The sequence below is a fragment of the Lynx canadensis genome, chromosome C2, assembly GCF_007474595.2.
Source record: "Lynx canadensis isolate LIC74 chromosome C2, mLynCan4.pri.v2, whole genome shotgun sequence".
Lineage (NCBI taxonomy): Eukaryota > Metazoa > Chordata > Mammalia > Carnivora > Felidae > Lynx > Lynx canadensis.
In genome coordinates this window covers 45,188,824-45,201,796 of record NC_044311.2, presented here as the reverse complement: position 1 = coordinate 45,201,796, position 12,973 = coordinate 45,188,824, and positions in this window count along the sequence as shown.

The following is a 12,973-nucleotide window of genomic DNA, read 5'->3' as shown; positions in this document are numbered from 1 at the left end:
TATTTAAGCATGTATCTCTAGGAAAAAAACAACAACAACTAGTCTTTGGGGGAAAAAAGAAAAACACTGGCCACAATAACGTTATTTAACCTTAAAAAAAAAAAAAAGCAATTCCTTAATACCAAATATCCAGTGTTCAAATTTCTTCTGTCTTAATAGATATTAATTTTCCTAAAATCAGGACCAAAATATAATCCATTGCCATTGGTTGATACATCTTTTAGTTTCTGTCAGAATGTTTAAAACCAAGAATATACCAAGAATTGAGAAGTTTCATTTACCATTTATTGCAGCAAAAGGGAACACACACCACGGGGAGCTAAGGGAAGTCTCAGAAAAATGGTCTTAGAAAGACTCTATTATAGTATATGTTCTTTGATTGGATGATTTGGGGAAAATTGTTGGGGTAGCAGTGGAAAATTTGGTCATACTTTTTATTTTATTTATTTAGTTTTTAATATGAAATTTATTGTCAAATTGGTTTCCGTACAACACCCAGTGCTCATCCCAACAGGTGACATCCTCAGTGCCCATCCCCCACCTCCTCTGCCTCCCACCTCCCATCAACCCCCAGTTTATTCTCAGTTTTTAAGAGTCTTTTATGGTTTTGCTCTCTCCCTCTCTTTTTTTTTTCCTTCCTTCCCCTCCCCCATGGTCTTCTATTAAGTTTCTCAGGATCCACATAAGAGTGAAAACATATGGTATCTGTCTTTCTCTGCATGACTTATTTCACTTAGCATAACAGTCTCCTGGTCATACTTTTTAAAGTCTCAGTATTCATAAATATGGGTCATTCTGGATCATTTATCCCAGACATTTCATTAATGAAATACATCAAATATGAGTTTGAGAAACAGTGAAATAGGAAGTTCTCAATAAATGTGTGCCCATAGTTTCTTATATCCAATAGCTCAAATGTAGCACATGATCAAAAAATTTTTTTAATCTAAGGGTGCAATGAAAGTCTGAAAACATTTCACAGCTGTCAATTTCAGCTTACTCAGGCTTTAAGTAACAATTGTGAATTTTATATATCTTAGGACAAAAGGAACTGCAAAAACAAAATCATAAACTTTTTTCAGTAATCACATTGATGGTGATACTATTTTGTTCATATTATGATTCTAAGACTGTTGCATGTAATGTGGAAAAAGCAAGTGAGTGATTATATTGGTATCAATGAGAATGGAAATTTTGCAATAGGAGAAAGAAATAGATTTAAATTCATGTGTTAAGAAATAAATCGTGAGAAAGTGGAGACAATTTCAGAGTACAAAATTTTTTTTTAATTAAGAAATCTATTGGAATCCTTTGCAATAATGGATTAGAGAAGATATATCATATGATCATTTCAATAGAATTTGGTAAAAATTCAATTCACTTATAAAAATTCTCAGTGACTTAGAAGGAAATTTCCTTGGGGCAACTGAGTGGCTCAGTGGGTTAAGCATCTGACTCTTGGTTTGGGGTCAGGTCATGATCTCATGGTTTGTGAGATCCAGCCCTGCATTGGGTTCTGTGCTGACAGTGCAAAGCCTGCTTGGGATTCTCTCTCTCTCTCTCAAACTATAAATTTCAAAAAAACAAATAATAAATAATGGGAGCAATTAAAGATTGCTGGCATTATCAAAGAATTATCTTCAGAAGACTGATGTAATAACTGTATGTGAATAGATTGAAGTAAGAAATGTCTAAAAGGGAGGGAGTCATCTACAACAGTGAGAAAGTTACCACAGAACAGTTACTGTAAACCACCAGGAATAGTGCAAAACCAGGGCACAAGGAATAATTAGACTTGGTGGGTTCTTGGTCATAATGAAGATCATTATTGGGTAAGAAAATATTTCAAATGGGACCAATAAGATGTTCAAAAGTAGAGGCACCTGGCTGGCTCAGTCAGAAGAGCATGTGACTCTCGATCTTGGGGTTGTGAGTTTGCGCCCCACATTGGGTATAGAGATCTACTTAAATAAAAGTAAAACTTAAAAAAATATATGCAAATTAGGTAAGTGGGGACTCTCATTAAGCCTAGAAGTTTTCCAGCTCAGATAGGTGGGTGTGGTGGGCAGACAGATGTATACCTGGGTGGAGGTTGGGGGAACATGGAATGAATGCTCCCGGAAAACACGCATTTTAAGAGAAGAGGCCAAAGAACAAGAGCCCAGTCCGTAACAGAGCAGTGGTCTCTGGAGGAAAGATGATCCCAACTCGAGCATAGTGACTGGCACTCATATTGCCTCCTCATCCCAACTCAACTAGACTCAAAAAATTGACAGGCGGAAGAGTCTTAAAATGAAGCGCAACATTGGAACCCCAGAAGTTCTCCAACAAAAGAATGTAATGCACAGAAGAGAGGCATTCTCCATCTTATCCAGGGACACAGACTAAAGGCACCTTAAGGGCTTTAGCACATCAGGGGTGTGCTATGCTGAATGTGTCCAGATATTGACAAACTCGGGCACAGTGGAGTAGCCTAGGTGTGCCAGCAGGGGGCGTGGTGTCCAGCAGAGCAGAGCAGAGGCCATGTTCATTAGAAGACCTGTGGTGTGAGTGAATGAAATGGCAACACCTGATAAGAGTGAATTCCTTTACCAAACAGAAGTCAGACATCACTTGGGGCCTAGGCTGTACTTGGAGTGGGAGGCAGGCATTATATGGATCTGCATGTAGGACCAATGAGTCTGTAATATATGAATGAGCTGGTATTAATAATGTACTCCATTTATTCTCAGAGGCTGGTAGTTCAGGTTATGAATTTTTCTTACTCTTCTATTTCAAACAAGTAGCCTACATCCATAAAAAGTTCAGTATAGCTGGCCTGAGGGAATTTGCTTGGAGAATACAATTAATACAATTAGCAGTATGAGGAAGGGTCTGAAGATTGATGCCCTTGAAAGCTACACTGAAAACCAGAGAGCAAATTCAGCAGCCGCAGGTAATACAGGTTCTTCAGCAGAGTAGGAAAGCGCTGCAGGTTTCTGAGGAACATCATTTGGGGGATTTAGTACAAGATGGACTGGAAAAAAGAAAGGATGGAGAAAGTAGAGCATAAAGGTGATGGCCATCGCTGGTTTTGGAGCCTGATCCTCCTTCTCTCTTGCTAACTGTATCGTTGTGTGTTTCCCTACAGTTTTAATAAGGATTAGAGCAAATACAACGATATATGTAAAATCTGTAGCCTGGTTCCTCAGGTAGTGATAGTTATTATTGTTTCTCTAAAGTAGTAAGGGCTTTGAATAGGGGATGATAAATGTCAAGAAAAAGGAAGAGATTTTTTCCAGAGGAAATATTGGCTTATTTGGTGATTGACTGCCAACGTGTGGTCTAGAGTAAATATTATGGACCAAATGTTCAGTGTTCCTCCTAAAATGTATATATGGAAGTCCTAACCCCCAAAGTAATGGTATTTGAAGGTGGAGCCTTTGCAAGGTAACCAGGTTTAGGTTGGGTCATGACAGTGGGACCCCCCCCCCCAACATGCACACACAAAAAGGGGTCATGTGAGCACTTAGTAAGATGGCTGTGGTCTGCTAGCCCAGAAGAGGGTCCTCATCAAGAACCAAGTCTGCTGGCACCTTGATCTTAGACTTCCCAGCCTCCAGAACTCTGAGAAATAAATATCAGCTGTTTACCCCAGTCTACGGTATGTTGTTATAGCAGCCCAAGCTAAGACCGTGAAGATTCAATAATTACATCTCTAGCTCAGGTTCTTTTCTTTCTTTTTTAAATGTTTCTTTATTTATTTTGAGAGAAAGAGAGAGAGAGAGAGTGTGCAAGCAGGGGAGGGGCAGACAGAGGCAGAGAGAGACAATCCCAAGCAGGCTCTGCACTGTCAGTACAGTGGCTGGATCTCACAAACTGTGAGATCATGACCTGAGCCCAAATCAAGGATCGGATGTTTAACCAATTGAGCCACCCAGATGCCCCTCAGGTGCTCTTGATTTAGTTGGTCTAGGATGGGGCCTGAGCATCCGTATATTTAAGTTTCTTCAGGAAGAATCCACCATGAATCCACCATGCAGCCAAGTCCAGTGCATTAGACTTGAGGTCTCTTAAGAGTTCAAAGGGAGGTCTTACATGTCTTCAATTCCTCAGAGAGCCCAGAAAATTGCTCTGAGCATGGAAGTTACTTGAGCTTTTATTGCAATGAATAGTAATGGGGAAATTGGCAAGCAGTAAAAGAATTTGGTTGTCAACATGTTAAATTTCAACTTTTGGCTGGATGTCCAAGTGAAATCATGCTGGAGGTAACTGGTAGCACGGGACTGGAGAGAATGTGCACATACGTATTTGGGAATCATTTAAATGCATGTGGCAGGCAAATGTATGGTTAATATATCAAATTCTTGAGGCCTCAATTAAAAGCATTAGATGCAAGGTAAATTAATATAACCAGCTAAAATTGAATTTAAAAACATTAGCTGCGGGGGGTGCCTGGGTGGCTCAGTTGTTTAAGCATCCAAACCTTGGTTTCAGCTCAGGTCATTATCTGTTTAGTGAGTTTGTGCCTTGCATTGGGCTCTGTGCTGACAGCACGGAGCCTGCTTGGGATTCTCTATCTCCCCCCTCCCCCCCCCCCCCCCCCCCCAAATCGCACTGTCTCTGTGTCTCTCAGAATAAATGAATAAACTTAAAAAAAAAAATTAGCTAGAGAACATAGCTTGTATGGAGAAACAGTATTTGGACCAAATGTATCCATTTCAAGGTCAAAGGTAAGTAAGAAATAAAGTACCCTGTACAAAATTTACTTGATCAGCAAGTTATCTTGTGGGGGCTTCTTCATAATATTAATAAAGTGGATATATTGTTGAAATGCTCCCGAACATTGACTCCTCTTCTTCTGGTAAAAGTACTTGTTTCTCTTCAGGGGACTAGCTTGACCCCACTGTACACAGTCTTGTCAATTAAGATGCCCCAAAGCTTCCCCAGCCAGAGCTGTGCCAATATCCAAAGCCCAAAACTACTGAAGTTGATTAATTCTGATAATAGAACCCTGAGAACAGTTCTAGACCCCAAACTATTCAGGTTTCTCTCACCTCCAGGGCCTCATTCTATATTTTTTCACTTGAATCTGTGAGTTATTACATACTTTGCCACTATTTACTTCCCCCTAAGTTAGAGTCCATTCCTCTTGCTTGCAAGTCAAGAACTCTGAGAGCCATGTATCTTCTTTCTCTCCCTAAGCCTGGCTCAGATTTTCTAACCTCAAGTCTTAACCATAGAAATATAGACAGGACTGCCTGGGTGGCTGAGTCAGTTAAGCATCCACCTCGGCTTTGGCTCAGGCCATGATCTCATGGTTTGTTAGTTTGAGCCCCGCTTTGGGCTCCGGCACTGGTGGCACAGAGCCTGCTTGAGATTCTCTCCCTATCTGCCTTTCCCCTACTCGCGTGAGCACGCCCAATAAATAAAACATTTAAAAATACAGACATTAAGTAAATGAACATTAAAAAAAAAAAAGAAGTATTCACAGACATTACATGGAAGTTCAGATAATAGACTATCAGTGTCTGGGAGGCCATTAGATGGTTGGAATAATCCTGGCTAGCAAGCTGTTCAGGCCAGCAAGTTGGGAATCAAGGCCAGTCCTCAGTACCAGGGAGGGGTGATAGCAAGAGGCCTAGGATAAAACTTAGGTCCACACAAAACCTGCATGCTAATGTTTATAGCAAATTTATTCACAATTGCTAAAACTTGGGAGATAACCAAGATGTTCTCCAGTAGGTGAATGGATAAATAAACTGTGGTACATCCAGAGAGTTGAATATTATTCAGCAGTAACTATCAAGCCATGAAAAACATGGAGGAAACTTCAATGCATATTACTGAGGGAATTAAGCCAATCTAAAAAGGCTGTATACTGTATGATTCCAATATATGGCATTCTGCAAAAGTCAAAAGTATGGAGACAGTAGGATCACCAATTGTCAGGTGCATGAGTGGGGAAATGCATAGGCAGAGCACAGAAGACTTTTAGAACAGTGAAATTCTGTATGAGACTATAATGATGGATCATGTCATTATACATTTGTCCAAACCCATAGAATGCACAACACCAAGAGTGAAACCTCACATAAACTGTGGACTTTGGGTGATCATGTGTCAACGTATTCATCAGTTGTAACAAGTATACTACTCTGGTGGGGGATGTTAACAGTGGGGGCGGCTATGGATGTGTGGGGGCAGGGTGTATGTGGGAAATCTCTGTACCTTCAGCACAATTTTGATGTGAACCTAAAACTGTTCTAAAAAATGTTTCCAAAAAAATCTTCCTTTCTTCAACAGCTGTCAATCCAAATACCATAGCACTCTTGCTAGGGTCAGACATTACCTCTTCCTCCTTCAGGGAGCAGGAGGATATTTGTGAACAGAGTAGACTCTTCAGATCAGACAGAGTTGGAATCCAGTAGCTTCTATGGAAGGCTGGCTTCATGGGTGAGTCCATTTCACAGGACTCAGTGCTTACAAGGGCCTGTACATGGGGCACCTGGCTGGCTCAGTCGATAGAGCACGTGTCTCTTGATCTTAGGGTTGTTAAGTTCATCCCACGCTGGGGGCAAAACTTTACTTAAAAAACTGGGGGGACTGCACTTGGCTTAACACTTTACCATCACGGTCTTGTAATTCTTATTTTTGAATGAAGAATACATTTTTATTTTGCACTGGGGCCCATTACTTCTATGCCCTGGGAGTATCACTTCTTCACCATCACCAATATTACCAAACTCTATCTAAATTCCTTGAGAAAGTCTTTCATTGCCAGTATTTAAAATCCAAACATATTATTTCAAAAATAATATATATGCGTGGACTGTCTCCATTATACGAGTAGGGGATTGGGAGAGGAAGCACAAGCTAGAAACTTCAGGTCCTTTAAGTGGGTGCCAGATGTCTAATGGGGTGAGGGAAGGATGCAAAAACAAAACAGGCTGGGCACCATAAAAGATTGTCTCTGGTGATGTCACAATTCTAGGATTTGACCTGTTTAGCTTCAATTGAACATAGAAAAATAAAACTTGGGAAGTCATCAAAATCCTTGAGGAGAAAGTAGGCAAAAACCTCTTTGACGTTGTCCACAGCAGCTTCTTACTCAACACGTCTCTGGAGGCAAGGGAAACAAAAGCAAAAATGAACTATTGGGACCTCATCAAAATAAAAAGCTTCTGCATGGTGAAGGAAACAATCAGCAAAACTGAAAGGTGACCTAAAGAATGGGAGAAGATATTTGCAAATGACATTATCAGATAAAAGGTTAGTATCCAAAATTTATAAAGAACTTATCAAACTCAACACCCAAAAAACAAATAACCTAATGAAGAAATGGGCAAAAGACATGAATAGACACTTCTCCAAAGAAGACATCCAGATGGCCAACTGACACATGAAAAAATGCTCAACATCACTCATCATCACGGAAATACAAATCAAAACCACAATGAGATACCACCTCACACCGGTCAGAATGGCTAACATTAACAACTCAGGCAATGACAGATGTTGGCAAGGATGCGGAGAAAGAGGATCTCTTTTGCACTGCTGGTGGGAATGCAAACTGGTGCAGCCACTCTGGAAAACAGTATGCAGGTTCCTCAAAAAATTAAAAATAGAACTACCCTAGGACCCAGCAATTGCACTACCAGGTATTCATCCAAGGGATACAGGTGTGCTGTTTCAAAGGGCCACATGCACCCCAATGTCTAGAGCAGCACTATCAACAATAGCCAAAGTATGGAAAGAACTCAAATTACCACCAATCGATGAATGGATAAAGAAGATGTGGTATAGAGGCGCCTGGGTGGCTCAGTGGGTTAAGCATCTGGCTTCGGCTCAGATTGTGATCTCGCGGTTTGTGGGTTCGAGCTCTGTGTCAGGCTCTGTGCTGATGACTCGGAGCCTGAAGCCTGCTTCGAATTCTGTCATCTCCTCTCTCTGCTCCTCCCATGCTCATGCTCTGTCTCTCAATAATAAATAAACATTAAAAAATTTTTTTTTAAAAAGATGTGGTATACATATACAATGGAGTATTACTTGGCAATCAAAAAGAATGAAATATTGCCATTTGCAACTACATGGGGGAACTAGAGGGTATTATGCTAAGCAAAATTAGTCAGAGAAAGACAAATATCATATGACTTCACTTATATGAGGACTTTAAGAGACAAAACAGATGAACATAAGGGAAGGGAAGCAAAAATAATAGAAAAAGAGGGAGGGGGACAAAACATAAGAGACTCTTAAATATGGAGAACAGAGGGTTACTGGGGGGGTTGTGGGAGGGGGGATCGGCCAAATGGGTAAGGGGCACTAAGGAATCTACTCCTGAAATCATTGTTGCACTATATGCTAACTTGGATGTAAATTAAAAATAAATAACTAAAAAACAAAACAAAAACAAAAAAAGAAAAATAAACAAAAGTGTGCCTGGAAGTAATTTTGCCTCAGAGTGTAAAATGTAAGCAGCTCTGTTTTGCTAAGTCTTTCAGGGCTCTAAGAATATAGCTCCCTTTTCTTTGAAAAGGCATTAAATTACTATGAGATTTCTGAAGGTATTCCCAAGTCATATAGTGCTTGATTTGCAACCATTTCAGGGTTACACAGTACTTATTTCCTCTTCCTAGTGTGCTCACTATCCCTCCATCCCTCCTCAGCTCAAATAAGAAACTAAGAGGTTTCTTGGGTGTGATGGCTCTGACCCACTTCCAATGTCATGCCTTCACAACTCCATTTTGCTTCTTGCTCTGTGCATCTCCTGTAGATCTTTTTCTCTGTCAAACCAGTCTATGAGATTGCAACTTTTAAGTGAGTGAACATATTTTCTAGATTGTTGTTAAATTTCTAATTCTTTAATTTCCATACACAGTGCTCTGATTTGGGGGACCCTCTAGTGGCCACATCAGGAATTGTTTTAGCTAAAACGAATTTTCAAATACACCTAAAAGATAAAGATATTAGACATACCATAAAAACTTTTAGAAGTGTGCTTTTCTGACTCCTAATTCAAGAGAGAAAAATAAAGCACTGAATTTGCCACTCTCCTTGAGAAATGCCAGGAACGGGGTAAAGCAGCAAATCTATGGTAACACCGGGAAGATGGCAATGGCCTAGAAACTGTAAAAAAACTCTAGAAATACTATTTGGCTTACCTGTCATCTCCGCAACATACCAAGAAAAGGGTGAAGTAAAGACAGGAGCTGTCCGAGCCCCAGGGAGGCTCCAGGAACCAGGTAGAGCAATAGAAAGGGAAGGAGTGCACGGTGAGACAGCAAATCGAGCAGCTAATTTGAGTAGGCAGTCATTTCTGCGTTAAGAAGCCTTCAGTGCAAATAGGTCCCCACAACTGCAGCAGGGCTCCCATGCCTGACACCTAACCTTACTGATTCTAATGTGGCTAGGTTGTCCCTGTACAGTGGTTGGTAATGTTGCTGGGGCCTGTGGCTGACCCCTCATGCGATGGAGGGGTTAGACAGTCTCAGCAGGACTATGGCTGTCAATAGACGTGTCTTTAAGTCTTTAGACAGCGAAGGGACCAAGATTAAAATGTTTACCTTACAATTTACTTTGGGAAAACTCAACATCTTACTTTTTTCACGTTTCACAGACTTTCTGATATGAAATTTCTTTTGGAATTTATCCAAATATCCAAATATTTTTACTTGCCAAGGGTGTATAAATTCAGGAAGTATTTAGTTTAAAAAAGTAATATAACAGTTTATCTGAAGCAGATTGGTGGCCCATGAAGTCTTTTCATTAACCCTTTGAATAATAAAGGTTTAAATGGTTCGATCCTCATCAAAATCAATCTGGTCCATTGTCATGTTTCTTAAAAAAAAATTAGGTGTTAAGATGCCAATTTGTAATCATTCATGATATTCACTCAAGTAACTCGATCATACTTTCATCAAATAAAAACAATAGTCTCAGAGAGATAGCAATGCCCAGGATGAACACAGATTGACTAAAAAAACCCCAAAGAGGTGAGATTGGTGAAGAAAAAAACAATAAGGGGGCATTTAAGTTTTTAAATATGATGTGACCCAGCAAGGCTACTGCTGGGAATTTATATAGTGGAGACTATAAGAAGCAAAATAAGTGTATGCTGCACTATAATTATTTTCATTTATTCTGTATTCTTGTAAAGTAGAAGTCAGCAAACTTTTTTAGAAAGGGCCAGAGGAGAAATGTTTTAGACTCTGCGAGCCATACAGTCTGTTCCACCTACTCAACTGCAGTTGTAGCATGAAAGCATATATGGCTGTATTCTGAAAAAACTTTAAGGATACAGAAATCTAAATTTCATGTAATTTTCACGTCACCAAATTATCTTGTGATTTTCCAATCATTTAAAAATGCACAAACTACGCCGTGCTGCACGGGATTTAGCCCACGGGCTGTAGTTGTGAAGCTATGGGCTGCAGCATCATTTTCATAAGGTTGCATAGCGTTCCATTTTCTTATTAAAATTTTTCACTGTCCTAAACATCACACAGTTTTGCAGACATTTACTTCCCTCTCATGCTACCTCGGAAATCAGATATGCTACCAAAGAGTAAATGAATTCCACTCAACCTCCTTAACACTGAGTCCGCATCTTAGAAATGAAAGGTGTATGGCAGTCACAAACTGAACTGCAAGAACAGTTCTTATTTCTTATTCTGAAGTCTAGTCTCAGCTGATTATGATTTTTTAACTGTACAAAACTATAATCTCCTTTATATAAAAAAAATAAGCACAGCAAATAAGGCTAACATTCCTTCTGACCGCCCTCCATCCTCATAGTCAATGTCCTCAGTTTACGCTAGACTTTTTCTATTAAGTTTACGTATTTTTAAATGTACATGGAAAATATAGTGTTAGTTTGACAATATTCAGTATTACTTTTTTGGTAACATACAGAGCATGTTTTGACGCAGATTATCTATTTCTTTTCTGAGAAAAGAATTCCTTTTTTTCAAGTGATGGTGTTGGGTTTTGCTCTTTTTCTCTTCCCTCACTGGGAAGCTTGCTTAACTCATGAAAAGATAAGGAGAGCCTTTGTGTCTACTGAAGTGCTTCCCCTCAAGATTATAATGCTCTCCAGAGATGTTTATGGCAAACGCCAAATGCATTTTTGAGACACTCTGAGCAAGGGAGATTTTTATGAGAATCAAGGATTTATAGATTTTCCTTTATAATGAATACCAATGTATTTAAAATCTCATTTTCAAGCAGACTTTTATAACCTTACCCGTTTTTTCCCATCACCTTACTCTTACTCCCAGAGGATAATGTTTAAACTAAAAATCAAACAAAATGTGTAGTCAAAGAACCTATTAGTGATTTTTATATTGACATGTGCTCAGAAATGAAACATTTCCTTGGAAAAAGTTGAATGGATTAGATGACTACAGAAATAAAGACAATTCTAAAAAATGAGCCTAAGAATTTTGGTAAGAACAGTTAGCCTGGAACAATTTAAAAGCATCTGACTAAAACAAAAGTCAAAGATACTACCTCTGAGATAAACATTTTAAAGATAATTATTAATGGTTACCGTAAATTGTGTTATAAATGGGTAATTTTTTAAATGTTTTTATTTATTTTTGAGACAGAGAGAGACAGAGCATGAGCAGGGGAGGGGCAGAGAGAGAGGGAGACACAGAATCTGAAACAGGCTCCAGGCTCCGAGCTGTCAGCACAGAGCCCGACGTGGGGCTCGAACTCACGGACCGCGAGATCGTGACCTGAGCTGAAGTCGGACGCTTAACTGACTGAACCACCCAGGCACCCCTCCATATAGATTTTTAAATAAACTTGTCATTCTCTATAAAAAAAAAAAACCTGTTGGGATTTTGATAGGGCACACGTGATATCTTAATAATATCAAATCTTGCAACCCATGATGTATTTCTCTATCCATGGTATATGTCACCATTTATTTATATCTTCCTCTATTTCTTTCATCATCTTTTTTTTAGTTTTTGGTGTAAAACTTTTGTTAAAATTTTCTTTTTAAATTTTTAATGTTTTTATTTATTTTTGAGACAGAGAGAGACAGATCATGAGCAGGGGAGGGGCAGAGAGAGAGAGGGAGACACAGAATCTGAAGCAGGCTCCAGGCTCTGAGCTGTCAGCACAGAGCCTGATGCGGGGCTCGAACTCACGGACTGTGAGATCATGACCTGAGCCGAAGTCGGACGCTTAACCTACTGAGCCACCCAGGCGCCCCAGTAAATGGGTAATTAATTTTTTATAAATAGACTGCCAGGTCAAAAAAAATTACACTGTCTCAGGGTGCATTAGTTAATATTTTATTAGAAAAACGATTTTTAAGGTAATACACTGTAAAAGTAATCTATCTCCTTAAGTTTTTTTTTTTTTTTTTTTTTTTTTTTTTTAACGTTTATTTATTTTTGGGACAGAGAGAGACAGAGCATGAACGGGGGAGGGGCAGAGAGAGAGGGAGACACAGAATCGGAAACAGGCTCCAGGCTCTGAGCCATCAGTCCAGAGCCCGACGCGGGGCTCGAACTCACGGACTGCGAGATCGTGACCTGGCTGAAGTCGGACGCTTAACCGACTGCGCCACCCAGGCGCCCCTCTCCTTAAGTTTTTATTATCAGAAATGAATTAATGTTGAAAGCAATTATATGTATGTGCGTTCACACTCACACTCACTCACTCACTCACTCACATACACTCCCTCTCTCTCTCTCTCTCTCCACACAAAATATTTAAAATAACACTCAAATTTTAATGAATTAGGTCTTTACCAAATCTTATTAGAAGTTCTGGGGTGTCAGTAAACTCAGTTATCTGTTTTTGTTTCTCAAGGTGTTTCTAGATTCCTTTACCTATCAGTTTTTTTTTTTTAAATTTTTTTTTTTTCAACGTTTATTTATTTTTGGGACAGAGAGAGACAGAGCATGAACGGGGGAGGGGCAGAGAGAGAGGGAGACACAGAATCGGAAACAGGCTCCAGGCTCCGAGCCATCAG